The sequence below is a fragment of the Nerophis ophidion genome, linkage group LG25 (assembly GCF_033978795.1).
Source record: "Nerophis ophidion isolate RoL-2023_Sa linkage group LG25, RoL_Noph_v1.0, whole genome shotgun sequence".
Taxonomy (NCBI): Eukaryota; Metazoa; Chordata; class Actinopteri; order Syngnathiformes; family Syngnathidae; genus Nerophis; species Nerophis ophidion.
In genome coordinates, this window is record NC_084635.1 from 40,368,201 (window position 1) to 40,387,618 (window position 19,418).

The 19,418-nt window shown below is 41.3% G+C and overlaps 1 protein-coding gene across 1 annotated transcript in view; it reads right to left on the reverse strand.

Annotated features, from left to right (window-relative positions):
• marchf7 (membrane-associated ring finger (C3HC4) 7) overlaps nucleotides 1-15,323 on the reverse strand; it is a 38,394-nt gene extending 23,071 nt beyond the window's left edge. The window contains 2 exon segments of the mRNA XM_061887378.1: nucleotides 1,379-1,445; nucleotides 15,141-15,323. The gene's annotated coding sequence lies outside the window, so the exon portion shown is untranslated.
• Nucleotides 15,324-19,418: the final 4,095 nt, after the last annotated feature.

Sequence of the window (19,418 nt, forward strand, 5' to 3'; positions counted from 1 at the left end):
TGGTGTGGCGTTACAGATCAGGCACTCGTGCGTCAACAAATGCAGAGACTTCCTGGACTGGGTAGCAGCCTAATTTTGGGACTCTGAACTCAGTCACACGAATATGAGACTTGAAGTAAAAAAGGTAGAAACAGATACGAAGCACTCTGAACCGACGTTGCTTTTAGTGTGCGGCAAAGATAAAGTGCTGGTAAAAAAAAAAAAGTGTTAGCCGTTAGGAATAAACTCAAGATGGAGCACTTGGTGGTCACAAATATTCAGCAAATAGACTGATCAGAATATGAAGTACAATCATGTTCCTTAACATCACTCGCAGGTTATTGTGTGCACAAGTAATCCATTAGACTACTTTTACTACGCTGTAAAACTATTACGCTTTCCCAACAGGGTGTTGTATTGCGATATGTGCAAAATCGGCAGACACTAATCATGTATTACACTGTACTGTTTTTTTGTTTACCAATTTATGGTGAGTGTTGCACTCACTCCCTCTGCTCTGTGTCCTTGAAAGAGTTCAAGTTAAAATACCAATGATTGTCACACACACACACCAGGTGTGGCAAAATTATTCTCTGCATTTGACCCATCACCCTTGATTCACCCCCTGGGAGGTGAGGGGAGCAGTGAGCAGCAACGGTGGCCGCACCCGGGAACCATTTTTGGTGATTTAACGCCCAATTCCAACCCTTGTTGCTGAGTGCCAAGCAGGAAGGTAATGGGTCCCATTTTATAGCCTTTGGTATGACTCGGTCGGGGTTTGAACTCACAACCTACCTATCTCAGGGCGGACACTCTAACCACAAGGCTAGTGAGAAGGTGAAATAGGCGATTTGCAGAAAGATTGCTACTCTCCTCTGAATATTTGTACATTAGGTTGCCGTATATAACAACGTTTACATCGCAGACGTCCAGATAATCGCGTGCTTGTCGCTTTTGGCAAATATTTGCAGTAAACAGGCTATATATATGTATCCATTTATATACATTACTTGAATTTTTTTTGTGTAGAAAAAGTCATTTTAAAGATGTGCTGGCTTTTATTTTGCCACGGCTGTGCACCACAATCAATTACAGGTGGGAAAAACCCTGTTTTATTAACTTGGGAGTGGTCTTACATTGCAGAGGATGGAAAATAAGTAAGGTATCGGCTTTTGTGATCGTCATTTAAAGCCATTTGCTGATAGCATACTCTTTCAGGGTATTGACTGATTCTGATTGGCACACTTCTAAAAATATAAATTTTTCCCAATATTTTGCAGAATTGTAAATTTTCTGACCAAACAATTGCTCATCATAGGTTATGAAATGTCACACAGTTTTAAAAATGTTACTATACCATGTAGCCGACAGGAATTCTAAAAGCAATTTAAGTGCTCACCTGAACTCAGTCACCAGGATGAAGAAAGAACTTCTTCTAATCCACAATCAGGAACCATGTAATTAACCTGGATCAATGAAGAAAAAAAGGTTTAAAATCTTAAAAAGGGAGAAATTACTAATTCTCAAACGAAACTTAATTAGAACATGTGCGATTCATGATTTATTGGACAGATGTCCAAACATTGAATATTTACATATGGTGAATAAAGTAATACACACAGTTCTAAAATGCGGCATTAATGCCAATGTTCTCTAAACATTAGTTCTAGGTTTGGTTCTAACTAAGAACGGGAGAACCATTAGCTAACATTCTTCTAACGTTATGTGTTAGCCGGGTTTGCAGGAGATAGGGTTGTCCCTACACCAGTATTTTGGTACCGGTACCAAAATGTATTTTGATACTTTTCAACATAAAAGGACTAAATAATATATGATTATTGCCTTTATTTTGACAGAAACTCTTACGATACATTAAACATATGTTTCTTATGTCAATCCATTTGCATCGAGTAGACATTGCGGTTTAATTTGTGCGATAAATAACCACAAGAGGCTGAGTTTTTTTCTCCGCCCTCACCGGCATTTGAGTGACGGACATGTTCGCCAATCAGAATTCTTAACCCAGGCGTTTCTTTTTCGCTTCAAACAGGGAGGAGCTCTCAAGGTGTAGCCAAACATGCTTCACTACACAGCATAAGAGGATACAATAGCTAACCGCTAACAACAAGTTAGCACCCCTGAATGTAAACAAATGGGTGGATCTATACAAATAGACTGTGATGAGCCGTATACAGTCGATCTACAATAATTATTACGATATTTTTAATTATTACAAAATCCATCCATCCATCCATCTTCTTCCGCTTATCCGAGGTCGGGTCGCGGGGGCAGCAGCCTAACTAGGAAAGCCCAGACTTCCCTCTTCCCAGCCACTTTGTCCAGCTCTTCCCGGGGGAACCTGAGGCGTTCCCAGGCCAGCCGGGAGACATAGTCTTCCCAACGTGTCCTGGGTCTTCCCCGTGGCCTCCTACCGGTTGGACGTGCCCTAAACACCTCCCTAGGGAGGCGTTTGGGTGGCATCCTGACCAGATGCCCGAACCACCTCATCTGGCTCCTCTCAATGTGAAGGAGCAGCGGCTTTACTTTGAGTTCCTCCCGGATGGCAGACCTTCTCACCCCATCTCTAAGGGAGAGCCCCGCCACACGGCGGAGGAAACTCATTTGGGCCGCTTGTACCCGTGATCTTATCCTTTCGGTCATGACCCAAAGCTCATGACCATAGGTGAGGATGGGAACGTAAATCGACCGGTAAATTGAGAGCTTTGCCTCCCGGCTCAGCTCCTTCTTCACCACAACGGATCGGTACAACGTCCGCATTACTGAAGACGCCGCACCGATCCGCCTGTCGATCTCACGATCCACTCTTCCCCCACTCGTGAAGAAAACTCCTAGGTACTTGAACTCCTCCACTTGGGGCAGGGTCTCCTCCCCAACCCGAAGATGGCATTCCACCCTTTTCTGGGCGAGAACCACGGACTTCAACTTGGAGGTGCTGATTCTCATTCCGGTCGTTTCACACTCGGCTGCGAACCGATCCAGTGAGAGCTGAAGATCCCGGCCAGATGAAGGCATCAGGACCACATCATCTGCAAAAAGCAGAGACCTAATCCCGTGGCCACCTAACCGGAACACCTCAACGCCTTACTGTGCCTAGAAATTCTGTCCATAAAAGTTATGAACAGAATCGGTGACAAAGGACAGCCTTGGCGGAGTCCAACCCTCACTGGAAGCGTGTCCGACTTACTGCCGGCAATGCGGACCAAGCTCTGGCACTGATCATACAGGGAGCAGACTGTCACAATAAGACAGTCCGATACCCCATACTCTCTGAGCACTCCTCACAGGGCTTCCCGAGGGACACGGTCGAATGCCTTCTCCAAGTCCACAAAGCACATGTAGACTGGTTGGGCAAACTCCCATGCACCCTCAAGAACCCTGCCGAGAGTATAGAGCTGGTCCACAGTTCCACGACCAGGACGAAAACTACACTGTTCCTCCTGAATCCGAGGTTCGACTATCCGGCGTAGCCTCCTCTCCAGTACCCCTGAATAAACCTTGCCGGGAAGGCTGAAGAGTGTGATCCCACGATAGTTGGAACACACCCTCCGGTCACCCTTCTTAAAGAGAGGGACCACCGCCCCCGATGTCCACACGATGCTGCAGAGTCTTGTCAACCAAGACAGCCCCACAGCATCCAGAGCCTTAAGGAACTCTGTGCGGATCTCATCCACCCCTGGGGCCTTGCCACCAAGGAGCTTTTTAACTACCTCAGCAACCTCAGCCCCAGAAATAGGAGATCCTTTTTATTTTATTTTTTTTCTTTGTCATAAAAAAGGGACGTTTTTGTGGTTGGTGCACTAATTTTAAGTGTATATTGTGTTTTTTATGTTGATTTAATAAAAAATAAAAAAACATTTTTTTTTTTTTTTTAAATGGTTGGGGACCACTGCAGTACAGGACAAAAGTTTGGACCCACCTTCTCATTTCAATGCGTTTTCTATATTTTCATGACTATTTACATTGTAGATTGTCACATCCAAACTATCAATAAACACATGTGTAGTTATTTACTTAACAACAAAAAGGTGAAATACTGAAAACATGTTTTATATTCTAGATTCTTCAAAATAGCCACCCTTTGCTCTGATTACTGCTTTGCACACTCCTGGCATTCATTCAAGAAGTAGTCACCTGAAATGGCTTTCACTTCACAGGTGTCATAGTTTTGATGCAATCAGTGACAATCTACAATGGAAATAGTCATGAAGATAAAGAAAACACATTAGATGAGAAAATGTGTCCAAACTTTTGACCTGCACAGTATATACATACAAAACTTTGAAAAGGTTTTTTTGGATGATTTTAAAATGCTTTATATGCGGAATAGAGCGACTCTCTTTGGGTCCATTGTTACCTGACTTTTACCAACATTTATTTACGACTTAGAATGCACAGAAAAATAAAACATATGTTCTTGTCTTAAGTAAGGGTAGTGAATGATTGCGAAAATTCCAAAACAAGTGCAGTACCCATTTAAAACCGTTAATCAAACCACTCCCAAATGATCCCTCATCATTGACATAAATAATAGATTGTTTTGACTGGTACTAAGCAATCACCACCTATTGTCGGTGCTGTAATGCCAGCTTCCATTGTCCTCCTGATCACATCCCCTTCAGGCAAGTATCAGGTCACGTGACCCAAACAAGGAGGGTCTTTTATGTACATTTTGCAGGGAAAACTTTTAAAAAGAACCCACTGTTGGCGTTAACGCACTTTTTGTGTCTTTTTTACGCATTGAAATGCATTTTCGGAAGTCTGTGCGCCTCCGGGAAGCAGATTTTTTTTTGCCGACCCTTCCTTCTTCATGTCAAAACGGTGTTCTGTTTATATTTTCCGAGTCAAATTTCCGTGCATTGCGTTTTTATTGGTCGACTTTAAAGTAATTAACTTTTCGGTATAATTTTTTAAAAACTTTTATTTGCTGAAAGTTTTATCGGGAACAAATGCTGCATTTCCGGTGTGAGGACTCCCGCGAGTCATTGTTCTGGTCATGGCCAGCAATAATCCCAAGAAGCGAAGCTTCAGCAAATGACTCACTTATGACGATGGAAAGATGTTTTGTACGCCGTGTAATCGGGCTAAGGAAAAGAAGACCTTTACAACCGGGTGATTTTCAAAGATCCAGCCTCACCAGGCACCAAGAAACATGTTACACCTTTCCTGCTTGTCGGCTCCCAGACCGTGGTCGAGGAGCACAGGGGATACGTTGCTTTCAGGGCCAGTATATAGTCGGGGGTAACACCCTCCACTTTACCCGGCAGCGGGTCCCTACAGTTCCGCTCTTTGGTCGGAATGACGAGGCCGTCGATTTGTTACAACTCTATGCTTTCAACAAAGGACATCCACCATGCTCCTGAACATGCTAACGCTCCCTCTCCTAACTTGCCCACTCACTCACCCCACATTCCGCCATTCTTAAAGGGGAAGACACAGCTTATGGCCATCACCAAGCCAGAGATGAAGTGCTAGAGTGCCACTCTATTAAATGACATTGAAAGTAACTTGCAAAATTCTAAGTTTGTTGGCATTATTTGACATGAAAGTGGAGATGTGGCGTTTTTTTAAAAAGGACTGATGATCTACATACAGGTGAGAATAATCTATTACATTTACCATATGTGTGTATGTACTGGCACATCATTTTCATAATTTCATGACCGAAGCAAAAACCTTTTTACACTTTTATACTGAAATAAATACACCTACAACTTATCAAATGAAAATATAGAAAAAAAACTACCGGCAGCGGTAAAGTTTAGATCCACGAAGGAAAGAAGAAAGTGACTGAATTTTTATAACTGAATACATTTATACATGCATAAAAATGTGTTTCCTTTTGTATTATTTTTTTTAATGAATGAAGTAGGGTTGGGCGATATGGCCTTTTACTGATATCTGGATATTTTTAGGCCATGTATATCTGGATATTTTTCCTTAGCCTTGAATGAACACTTGATGCATATAATCTAGGGGTGTAACGGTACGTGTATTTGTATTGAACCGTCTCGGTACGGGGGTTTCGGTTCGGTACCAGGGTGTATCGAACGAGTTTGTAAACTAAAGTTTTAACAAGCTGCTCTGCTTTCTGCCTCTGTCCGAGCAGTGAGCAACTGGCATTGTCCCGCCCACACAACCATCTGATTGGTTACATACAAAGCCAATCAGCAGTGCGTATTCCGAACGCATGTTGTAAATCAGGGGTGGGCATTACGTCGATCGCGATCGACTGGTCGATCTCGGAGGGTGTGTCAGTCGATCTCAAGCCAGGCATTAAAAAATATACATAAAAATGAGCAATCATCAATCATACCAAGACTTCACTTTCGTCAGTTGTTTGACATTCTCGGCACCCGAGGATCTTGTGAGATGACGCTGGCTGCTGCGAGCTCATATTTAAGAAAAAAATCACTAACAGGGCGGACGCAGAGAAACACATTTTATTTCTAGAGACTCCGTTCCTACTGTCAAAACTCTAAAGACCGACTGCACAGTTCCTGTCTTCAACATAAAAGACCTGTTTCATCCTGCCTGTGCTAACAAAATAAGAGTCTCAGAAAGCTAGCGTGAACAAGCTAGCAAGCTACGGAGTTTGATGCCAATGTATTTCTCCCCCGCCCTCAGCGACCGCTTTCTCACTTGCTTGCCCACCCGCACACTTACTGACGTCACTCACCTGCTGCCAGACATTAAAGGGCCACACACATATGCTACTTTCGTAACAAAGTGTTTAAAAAGGAGTATGCAAGTTGGACAAATGAGATGCCAAATCCAACCACTTTCATGTGGTATTGGACAGAACGGAGGACTTTTTTTTCCTTCATTTGAAAATGCGGACGTTATCAGCACCACTGTCTAATTCCAATCAATGCAAGTCATCAGAATCAAATACACCAACTTATATTCTTGTCTTCATGAAAGAAAGGAATCTATGTGTGTTAAACATGCTTGTATTATCATTAAACACCATTAACTTGTTAACAAAAATGTATTTTTCATAAATAAATAAATATAAATTATAAATAGGAATGAGGTAGATCTCCTCGACTTGGTCAATTGAAAAGTAGCTCACCTGCAGAAAAAGTGTGAGCGCCCCTGTTGTAAATGCTTCGTTGTCGAAGCAGATATGTGCGTTTAGCAGCGGACATTGTACCCTCCCCAAATTATAAAAAACACTCTCCAGTCACAACTATTACAAACATCACTATGAGCCCGTTGACATTCTAGAAACTTAAAACTGCAGCTCAGCTTGCTCACAGTTCTGGCTTGAGGTGATGTGAAGGCTAATTAGCTTTTAGCGTTACGTTAGCTCATTTTGCTGTGTGTGTGTGTGTGTGTGTGTGTGTTAGGGGCAGCAAAGCCCTCTCTGTCTGTTATTTCACATGAACTAACATGAACTCCATAGATATCAGGAATGAGTAGTCTCTCCAATTGCAGTTGTACTATTTTTCAGCTATAGTTACAATAATTAGTAATGTAGCAGCCTAGTTTTGAATGGCAGGGTGCCTGCAATCACATTTTGACAAAAATACAACATTTACATGATAAAAGTCAACTACAGGCTTCCCAAATGCTATAATAAATCAAGCATGATGAGTTGACTTGAGACTGTTTAATGTTGCACTTTTTATATGTAGAAGAAAGGTTTTGTCATTTTATTTAATCAAAGCAACAACTTGAGGCAGTTTAATGTGGATTAACGTGGGCAGAATTATTATAGTGTTCCCAATGTTAAAAGGATAAAGCCATTGTTAACAAATTTGGTAAATAAATAACCAAAAAATGTATATTTGGTTGTTTTCTTACTGTACCGAAGATGAACCGAACCGTGACCTCTAAACCGAGGTACGTACCGAACCGAAATGTTTGTGTACGGTTACACCCCTAATATAATCACAGCAGTATCAATCAATCAATCAATGTTTATTTATATAGCCCCAAATCACAAATGTCTCAAAGGACTGCACAAATCATTACGACTACAACATCCTCGGAAGAACCCACAAAAGGGCAAGGAAAACTCACACCCAGTGGGCAGGGAGAATTCCCATCCAGTGGGACGCCAGTGACAATGCTGACTATAAGAAACCTTGGAGAGGACCTCAGATGTGGGCAACCCCCCCCCCCCTCTAGGGGACCGAAAGCAATGGATGTCGAGCGGGTCTAACATGATACTGTGAAAGTTCAATCCATAGTGGCTCCAACACAGCCGCGAGAGTTCAGTTCAAGCGGATCCAAGACAGCAGCGAGAGTCCCGTCCACAGGAAACCATCTCAAGCGGAGGCGGATCAGCAGTATGAGGAATCTATGTGTCTGCATTAAAACATTCTTCTTCATACTGCATTAATATATGCTACTTTTAAACTTTCATGCCGAGAGGGAAATCCCAACTAAGGCAATTTAGCAAAAGTGTATTTATAAAACAGTTATTAAACAGTGGTACTATGGCTGGGCGATATATCGATTTAAACGATATATCGTGGGTTTGTCTCTTTGCGATATAGAAAATGACTATATCGTAATATTCGAGTATACGTTCTCACGCAGTTGCTTTTAGCTGCGGGCATTACACAACAGGCGTTTTTCACTCCTTCTCAGAGACGTAAAACAAGCCCACCTTCTTACATACGTCACATACTGCGTCATACCCTCTCGCCGAGTAGAGAGGTAGCAGCATGGCTAACGTTAGCTGAGGCAGGTCGTGCAAGCGGAGCGGAGCTTGTGACAATAGAAGAGAGAGAAGGTGCGAAACTGATCACAACTGGAGGAAGAACAATTAATGCCCCCAAAAAAACGCAGAGGGTCCATCATCTGGCAGTGGTTTGGCTTCAAGTGGGAAGATATTCATTAGACAACAGCAAAGTATGCAACAGAAGTGTTGCTACCAAAAAGGTAGCAGCACTACTAATTTGTTTTTTCATTTAAAAAGTCATCCGTGAGAAAATACACTTTTGGTCAATTGACTTAGTTATGATTTCCCTCTCGGCATGAAAGTTTAAAAGTAGCATATATTAATGCAGTATGAAGAAGATTGTTTTAATGTAGACACAGAATCATCTTACTGCTGTGATTATATGCATCAAATATTCAGTCAAGGCTAAGGAAAAATAGGGATGCATATCGCAATATGGCATACAAATATTGCGATACTAGAAAAAGCCAATATCGCCCAGCCCTAAGTGGCACAAACATTCATGTCATTTCAAAACAGAAAGTGCAAGATTGTCAGAGACATTTTAAAACAAGCTATGAATGCACGTTTGTGCATGATGTCACTAAGATGACATATCAAAACAACACTCGATTAAAGTGCACTTTTTGTACAGAACGTCACTACCATAGTTTAAAACAAATAAAGTGCACTTTTATGCATGATGTCACACAAGATATTCTAAAAAGTGTCAAATAAAAATGAGCTGCATAATAGGAAATCAAGGAGTGTTCATCCTTTGCTATGTGGTAGGTTCCTGTGGACGTTGTCTCCTTCTGTTGACTATTTTTTTCCATACGGTGTTGATGTGGAAATGTTTGCCTCAGCATTTTGTGGGTGTGGCACCAAAATATAGATGTTGACATGCAGTTTTTCAAACACTCATTCTCTAGCAGGTGACTTTTCATATGATGCTACATATTAGCAGTAATGCTACTTTTTGTAGCAACACTTTTGCCCCACACTTGACAAATTACGGTTGTCTGTTCGACTTAATCCCAACCACAGGCAAACGATGGACCCCCTGCTGTTTTTCTTGGGCATGAATTCTTCCTTCATTTGTTACCAGATTCGCACCTTCTTTCTCTCGTATTTCCACCCGCACCACAGCAAACGTTACCCATACTGCTACCTCTCTGCTGGGAGAGGGCGTATACGTATGTGACGTATGACGTGACGTGTGTAAGAAGGTGCGCTTGCTGTCCGTGAGAACAAATACAAGAAAGAGTGAGAAGAGCATGCAGTGTAATGCCAGCAGCTAAAAGCAACAGCGTGAGAACGTATACTCCAATATCACCATATAGTCATTTTCTATATCGCACAGACACAAATCCGCGACATATCCAGTATATCGATATATCGCCCAACCCTAGTGCACGCATATGCAACCTTATTTTGCACGCAAAAGAAGGGGGCAGTAATATTTCCCACTGCATTGCGCATAAAATAAAGATGTCCATGTTTTTTATTGGGCCCTCTAACATAGACATGTTCTAAGGCAGGGGTCGGGAACCTTTTTGGCTGAGAGAGCCAAAAAGCCAAATATTTTAAAATATATTTCCGTAAGAGCCATATAATATATATTTTTTAACACTGAACACAACTAAACACGTCCATTTTTAAGTAAGACCAACATTTCTAGAGTATAATAGGTCTCTTATTCTTTGTAATAACATTGTTATTCTGAAGCTAACTGTGGAGGGGGCGTGGCCTGTGGGCCTGCAGCGACAATTGCGTAGACGGCCCACCTGGGCCTTGTTATCTAATTACCTGTCGCTCTGTTATAAGCAACAGCCAGGAGGAGAGACTGGGTTGGGGCTGGAAATACTATTGCTGGAAAGCAACTGAGAGACTTATTGAAAAATAAAACAATATTGTAACCCTGAAACAGGCTCTCATGTCGGTGCTGGGGGGTCTGAAGAACCCCCTGGAGGGGAAGCCCCACACTAACCAATAATAAATAAATAACTTCTTACCATTTACGCAACTTCTTGAACAGGTGCGGTAGAAAAACGAATGGATGGATTAAAAATGCATGAGAATGTTTTATATTTTTAACACTGTGATTACAAGCGGAATTATTCATTACTTATCGTGTTAAGCAACGTCAGCTCAGATTTATGAGCGAGCAAGATGCAGTCATCAAAAGAGCCACATCTAGCTCTAGAGCCATAGGTTCCCTACCCCTGTTCTAAGGGTACGCAGCATGGAGCGTTACTGCCTACTGCCGCTGACGAGACGCGGGGCCGCCATCTTGGAGTGGTGATCCGCTCCACTCAGTGCAATTCATCTGGCAGGAGTATTGAACTGTCAGTGCATTTCATTCATCTTACCTCACTGAATACCACTCATTTTCACACGCTTCTCTGTCATACATGTAGCTGTGATAAAGGCACATGTTTTATTACTCATAATTTGTTTAATAGTAATAGAATATTCTTATATGCTATAAGTGACCAGACGTCCCAGATCAAAACTGGGAATATAATCCCAGAGAAGGGGGGAAAAACGCTCAGCTATTTTTAAGTTGATGAACAATATGATTAGGTTATATATACACATGCATATATCCTACATAATGTATGAAAACATCAGATATCTATAGACTGTATCTCTGTTGCTGCAGCAGCAAAGTTTATTCTGTTTTCACACTTTGTATTGATATTTTCTACTACATTCTTCCCTTAAATGATCATGTTTATAGCGACTGTTTTATATGTATTTTTTATTTACGTCGTTTTGGATAAAAGCATCTGCCAAATATTTCAACATAGACATTAATAAACACCTGAAAGTCTTTATGTGAGCTAAAACCACCGATCATTTTCATTGGATTCAGAATAAAACCAAATTCTGTCTTACCCAACAATGTTAGTATTTAAATATTGTTACTTGAAGATTTATTCCTGGTTACAATTATACTGTTATGAAAGTATTGTCTTATACTTTGCCTAAAATGAGAATGCATCATAATCAGTGGCGGCTGGTGAATCTGGTTTTAGGTGGGGCTGAAAGTTTGTAAACCAAACCCCTGAAAGAAGGTCATCCTCCCCCAGATTTCTTTATGATTTTCACATACAAATATTGGAGATCTTTGCTCTTTCTCAACTCTGTGCTAATATTCTTTTCACAAAATACAACCAATAGTACGTTAAAGTTAAATCTTACTTGTGAAAAGTAATCCCCCGATTCCTATTTTCAACAGTCCGCTCATTTGAGCAGTAAAACGCTGAACACCATCTTTGTTTTCTACCTGTCAACTGTCATTTTAGCATCTTTATTTTCTACCTGTCAACTGTCAGTTTAGCATCTTTGTTTTCTACCTGTCAACTGTCAGTTTAGCATCTTTGTTTTCTACCTGTCAACTGTCAGTTTAGCATCTTTGTTTTCTACCTGTCAACTGTCAGTTTAGCATCTTTGTTTTCTACCTGTCAACTGTCAGTTTAGCATCTGTTTTCTACCTGTCAACTGTCAGTTTAGCATCTTTGTTTTCTACCTGTCAACTGTCAGTTTAGCATCTTTGTTTTCTACCTGTCAACTGTCAGTTTAGCATCTGTTTTCTACCTGTCAACTGTCAGTTTAGCATCTGTTTTCTACCTGTCAACTGTCAGTTTAGCATCTGTTTTCTACCTGTCAACTCAGAATCAGATCAGAATCAGAATAGTTTTAATTGCCATTGTTTGAGAAGGGGTTCACAATCTACGAATGATTCTTAGTCCAATTGTGCAACATAAAACACATATAACATAGAATAGAATAACATGAGCTGTAACTGAGCTATCAGATCTTGTTATAGTTAAGGTGTCTGATGGCTGAGGGGAAAAAACTGTCCAGGTGGCACGAGGTGTGGGTCTGGATGGACCGTAGTCTCCTGCCTGAGGGGAGAATAGTTTGTGGCCAGGGTGAGAAGAGTCAGCTGTGATCCGACCCACACGCCTCCTGGTCCTGTAGGAGAACAGGTCCTGGAGGGATGGGAGCTTGCAGCCAATCACCTTCTCAGCAGCACGGACCATGCGCTGCAGTCGATGCTTATCCTGGACTGTGGCGCCGGGGAAACACACGGTGATGGATTTGGTGAGGATGGACTCGATGATGGCTGAATAAAACTACAATGTCTGCTGGGCTTTCTTGATGAGGGAGCTGATGGTCGGCTCCCACTTGAGGTCCTGGGTGATGGTGGTGCCCAAGAAACAGAAGGAGTCTACAATGGAGACGGGGGTGGGAGAGTCAATCAAGGTGAGGGGGGATGGTGGGGCTGTGACTTTCCTGAAGTCCATGATCATCTCCACTGTTTTCTGGGCATTCAGCTCCAGGTTGTTGAGGCTGCACCAGGACGCCAGCCAGTCCACCTCTCTTCTGTAGGCAGACTCATCGCCATCCGAGATGAGCCCGATGAGGGTGGTGTCATCCGCAAACTTGAGCAGCTTTACTGACAGGTGACTGAAGGTGCAACAGTTTGTGTACAGGGAGAAGAGCCAGGGGAAAAGTACACAGCCCCGAGGAGTACCAGTGTTCGTGGTTCAACTGTTCGAGACAATCTTCCCCAGCCGCACGTGCTGTCTTCGGTCTGTCAGGAAGTCATAGATCCAACTGCAGAGGGAGTCGGGCACGCTGAGCTGGTAGACCTCGTCTCGTGGCAGTCCAGGGAGGATGGTGTTGAAGGAAGAGCTGAAGTCCACAAACAGGATCCTAGCGTAGGTTCCTGGGGAGTCCAGATGCTCCAGGATGAAGTGGAGGGCCAGGTTCACTGCATCATCCACAGACCTGTCGGCTTTGTAGACGAACTGCAGTGGGTCCAGGAGGGGGGCGGTGATGTCCTTGAGGTGGGGCAGGACCGAGCGCTCAAAGGACTTCATGACCACAGACGTCAGCGCAACGGCTTGTAATCGTTAAGTCCTGTGATCCGTGCTTTCTAGGGGACAGGGACAATGGTGGAGGTCTTTGGGGGACGGCGTGGCGAAGTTGGTAGAGTGGCTGTGCCAGCAATCTGAGGGTTACTGGTTCAATCCCCACCTTCTACCATCCTAGTCACGTCCGTTGTGTCCTTGGGCAAGACACTTCACCTTTGCTCCTGGTTAGTGCCTTGCATGGCAGCTCCCGCCATCAGTGTGTGTGAATGGGCGATTGTGGAAATACTGACAAAGCGCTTTGGACCCCTAAAAAGGGGTAGAAAAGCGCTATACAAGTACAACCCATTTACCATTGAAAGCAATTTAGCATCTTTGCTTTCTACCTGTCAACTGTCAGTTAGGCATCTTTGTTTTCAACCTGTCAACTGTCAGTTTGGCATCTTTGTTTTCAACCTGTCAACTGTCAGTTTAGCATCTTTGTTTTCTACCCGTCAACTGTCAGTTTAGCATCTTTGTTTTCTACCTGTCAACTGTCAGAAAACAAAGATGCTAAACTGACAGTTCCCAGGTAGAAAACAAAGATGCTAAACTGACAGTTCCCAGGTAGAAAACAAAGATGCTAAACTGACAGTTCCCAGGTAGAAAACAAAGATGCTAAACTATCTGTCAACTGTCAGTTTAGCATCTTTGTTTTCTACCTGGGAACTGTCAGTTTAGCATCTTTGTTTTCTACCTGGGAACTGTCAATTTAGCATCTTTGTTTTCTACCTGGGAACTGTCAGTTTAGCATCTTTGTTTTCTACCTGTCAACTGTCAGTTTAGCATCTTCGTTTTCTACCTGTCGACTGTCAGTTTAGCATATTTGTTTCTACCTGTCAACTGTCAGTTTAGCATCTTTGTTTTGTACCTGTCAACTGTCAGTTTAGCATCTTTGTTTTCTACCTGGGAACTGTCAGCTTAGCATCTTTGTTTTCTACCTGGGAACTGTCAGCTTAGCATCTTTGTTTTCTACTTGTTAACTGTCAGTTTAGAATCTTTGTTTTCTACCTGTCAACTGCCGGTTTAGCATCTTTGTTTTCTACCCGTCAACTGTCAGTTTAGCATCTTTGTTTTCTACCCGTCAACTGTCAGTTTAGGCTGCTCGCCGGCTCCTCATCACCACTTCAAGATGGCGGCCCAATTTCTCGCGTCACAGCAGCCAATGCTGCGTCTACTTATAACCTGTCTATGCCCTCGAACGTCACGTGACCGCAGGCCTTGATACCCTCTTGAAAGGCCGATATCGCTCGTTAAATGTAAATTATACTTCATTTCTTTGTTACCAACAGCCATTCCGATGCATATTGAGGGAACACGTCGTCGAATTGTGCACTTCTGCTTTAAGGCTGAGCTCTTTTTGTTGTGTGGAAACATTAAGAGTGTTGTGTCAGTGATGTTGTGTACACATGCTATCATGTTAGCTTAGCTTGCTACAACGAGGGAGACGCCATTTACAAGGCGATTGTTGGTTTATGGCCGCTATCGGCGGCTAAAATACACAAGCCTATAGAGAAGGTGCAGTGTTATTATTAAAGACTCACCTTGAATGTCAGCCTTGATAAAGGACAGGAGCGGCGACGGCGTCTTTGCTCGCTGGTGCTGTTTGTGGGAGAAGTTAGCCCTGCTTTTGTTCTGGTAGGACGTCTACCAGGAAGTCACGTGGCATTTTATACATGGCGTCAGCTTCCAGGGTTGTTTGTGGGAGTAGTTAGCCCTGCTTGTGTTCTGGTAGGAAAGTTCCAGGAAGTCACGTGGTATTTTAATAAATAGCCTCAACTTCCACTGAACCGTCCAACGACATAATATAAACACACCTTTCAGCCATTAATCATCAGCACAGTCGCTTGTACTCTGACACATAGACATGTTTTAAGTAGACGTAGCATTGGCTGCTGTGACGCAAGAAATTGGGCCGCCATCTTGAAGTGGTGATGAGCCGGCGAGCAGCGTAAACTGAAAGTTGACAGGTGGAAAACAAAGATGCTAAACTGACAGTTGACAAGAAAAAAAAGATGCTAAACTGACAGTTGACCAGGTAGAAAACAATGATGCTAGACTGAGAGTTGACAGGTAAAAACAAAGATGCTAAACTGACAGTTGACAGGTAGAAAACAAAGATGCTAAACTGACAGTTGTCAGGTAAAAAACAAAGATGCTAAATTGACAGTTGACAGGTAGAAAACAAAGATGCTAAACTGACAGTTCCCAGGTAGAAAACAAAGATGCTAAACTGACAGTTGACAGGTAGAAAACAAAGATGCTAAACTGACAGTTGACAGGTAGAAAACAAAGATGCTAAACTGACAGTTGACAGGTAGAAAACAAAGATGCTAAACTGACAGTTGACAGGTAGAAAACAAAGATGCTAAACTGACAGTTGACAGGTAGAAAACAAAGATGCTAAACTGACAGTTGACAGGTAGAAAACAAAGATGCTAAACTGACAGTTCACAGGTAGAAGACAAAGATGCTAAACTGACAGTTGACAGGTAGAAAACAAAGATGCTAAACTGACAGTCGACAGGTAAAATACAAAGATGCTAAATTGACAGTCGACAGGTAGAAAACAAAGATGCTAAATTGACAGTTGACAGGTAGAAAACAAAGATGCTAAACTGACAGTTGACAGGTAGAAAACAAAGATGCTAAACTGACAGTTGACAGGTAGAAAACAAAGATGCTAAACTGACAGTTGACAGGTAGAAAACAAAGATGCTAAACTGACAGTTGATAGGTAGAAAACAAAGATGCTAAACTGACAGTTGACAGGTAGAAAACAAGATGCTAAAGTGACAGTCGACAGGTAAAAAACCAAGATGCTAAATTGACAGTCGACAGGTAGAAAACAAAGATGCTAAACTGACAGTTGACAGGTAGAAAACAAACATGCTAAACTGACAGTTGACAGGTAGAAAACAAAGGTGGTGTTCAGTATTTTCATGCTCAAATGAGCAGACTGTTGAAAATAGGAATCGGGGGATTACTTTTCACAAGTAAGATTTAACATTAACGTACTATTGGTTGTATTTTGTGAAAAGAATATTAGCACAGAGTTGAGAAGGAGCAAAGATCTTCAATAGTACTGAAATGGTAGCTGCTAGCAAACAAGAGTATGACCATAACAGAATTGCTTGTCAATGGAATTAATTACATTTAAAAATGTCATACTTGAATAACATAAAGTTGAAATAAATGATTGTGACACCTAAAACAAAATTCACCAGCCGCCACTGATTATGATGCATTCTCATTTTGTTGGCCCTGCGATGAGGTGGCGACTTGTCCAGGGTGTACCCCGCCTTCCGCCCGATTGTAGCTGAGATAGGCGCCAGCGCCCCCCGCAACCCTGAAAGGGAATAAGCGGTAGAGGATGGATGGATGGATAAAACAAGACTTTCATAACAGTATAATTGTAAGCAGGAATAAATCTTCAAGTAACAATATTCAAATACTAACATTGTTGGGTAAAACAGAATTTGGTTTTATTCTGAATCCAGTGAAACAGATTGTTGGTTTTAACTGACATAAAAACTTTCAGGTGTTTAAGTATGTGTATGTTGAAGTATTTGGCAGATGCTTTTATCCAAAGTGACATATATAAAAAATACATATAAAACAGTCACTATAAACATGATCATTTAAGGGAAGAATGTAATAGAAAATATCAATACAAAGTGTGAACACAGAATAAACTTTGCTGCTGCAGCAACAGAGATACAGTCTATAAAATATATAGACATCTAATATATTCATACATTGTTTATGTAGGATATACACATGTATATAAAACCTAATCATATTGTTTCTTCAATTTAAAAATAGCTGACCATTTTTTCCCCTTCTTTGGGATTATATTCCCAGTTTTGATCTGGGAATATAATCTGGGTCATTTATAGCATATTCTATTACTGTTAAGCAAACTATGAATAATAAAACATGTGCCCTCTATCATAGCTACACGTATGACAGAGAAATGTGTGAAAATGAGTGGTATTCAGTGAGGTAAGATGTATGAAATGCACTGACAGTTCACTGCTCCTGCCAGATGAATTGCACGGAGTGGAGCGCATCACCACTCCAAGATGGCGGCCCCGCGTCTCGTCAGCGGCAGTAGGCAGTAACGCTCCATGCTGTGCACCCTTACAACATGTCTTTGCTTTGACCTGCTTTCAACAATGACATCGCAATTTTCTATTGTATCACAAAACATGTTTTGGGGAACAACATCAACCAAAACACACCCATGTTAGCGGCGAATACGTTAAGACTTTATATAACATTCGTCACGCGTTGAACGGCGCCATCTTGTGGCCAACAGTCACGTGATCACAAACACCGATGACCGCAAGTCCCGAGCCGTTGTGGATTTCCTTTAAAAGAGTACTCCTGGAACGTGTTAATAAACTTAACTAATGAATTGTTATTATGAGGGATTCAATCGATCAACTTGATTAGGAAGAAGTGTCGCTTGATTGTTGGGTGTCACGAGCTAAATTGTGTCAAAGTGGCCGGAACGTTAAATAGGCGGACATAGTTGCCGCACGGCCGCTGCAGTAGAGCACACTTTAGATGTGCCCCCCCCTCCCGCCCCCAAATTATTCATGTACACAAAGTATTCATGTACACAAAGTATTATACACACAAAGTATTCATGCACACAAAGTATTCATGCACGCAAAGTATTCATGTAGACAAAGTATTCATGTACACAAAGTATTCATGCACGCAAAGTATTAATCCATACAAAGTATTCATGTACACAAAGTATTCATGCACACAAAGTATTCATGCACACAAAGTATTATACACAAAAAGTATTCATGTACACAAAGTATTCATGTACACAAAGTATTATACACACAAAGTATTATACACACAAAGTATTCATGTACACAAAGTATTCATGTACACAAAGTATTCATGTACACAAAGTATTATACACACAAAGTATTCATGCACGCAAAGTATTAATCCACAAAGAGTATTCATGTACACAAAGTATTATACACACAAAGTATTATACACACAAAGTATTCATGTACACAAAGTATTCATGTACACAAAGTATTCATGTACACAAAGTATTATACACACAAAGTATTCATGCACGCAAAGTATTAATCCACAAAGAGTATTCATGTACACAAAGTATTCATGTACACAAAGTATCATACACACAAAGTATTCATGTACACAAAGTATTCATGTACACAAAGTATTCATGTACACAAAGTATTATACACACAAAGTATTCATGCACGCAAAGTATTAATCCACAAAGAGTATTCATGTACACAAAGTATTCATGCACACAAAGTATTTTACACACAAAGTATTCATGTAAACAAAGTATTATACACACAAGGTATGCGTGCACACAAAGTATTCATGTACACAAAGTATTACACACACAAATTATTCATGCACACAAAGTATTAATCCACACAAAGTATTCATATACACAAAGTATTATACACACAAAGTATTCATGCACACAAAGTATTCATGCACACAAAGTATTAATCCACACAAAGTATTCATGCACACAAAGTATTCATGTACACAAACTATTACACACACAAAGTATTCATGCACACAAAGTATTCAAGCACACAAAGTATTCATGTACACAAAGTATTCACGCACACAAAGTATTCATGTACACAAAGTATTCATACACACAAAGTATTCATATACACAAGTGAAAAGTGTATTTGAATGTTAGTGTTGTGTATTTATTAGTAATAAAGGTCAGAGTAAACAGAAAATGGTTTGATTATTTCAACTATTTTCCCTAAAATACTCATTTATGCTCTAAA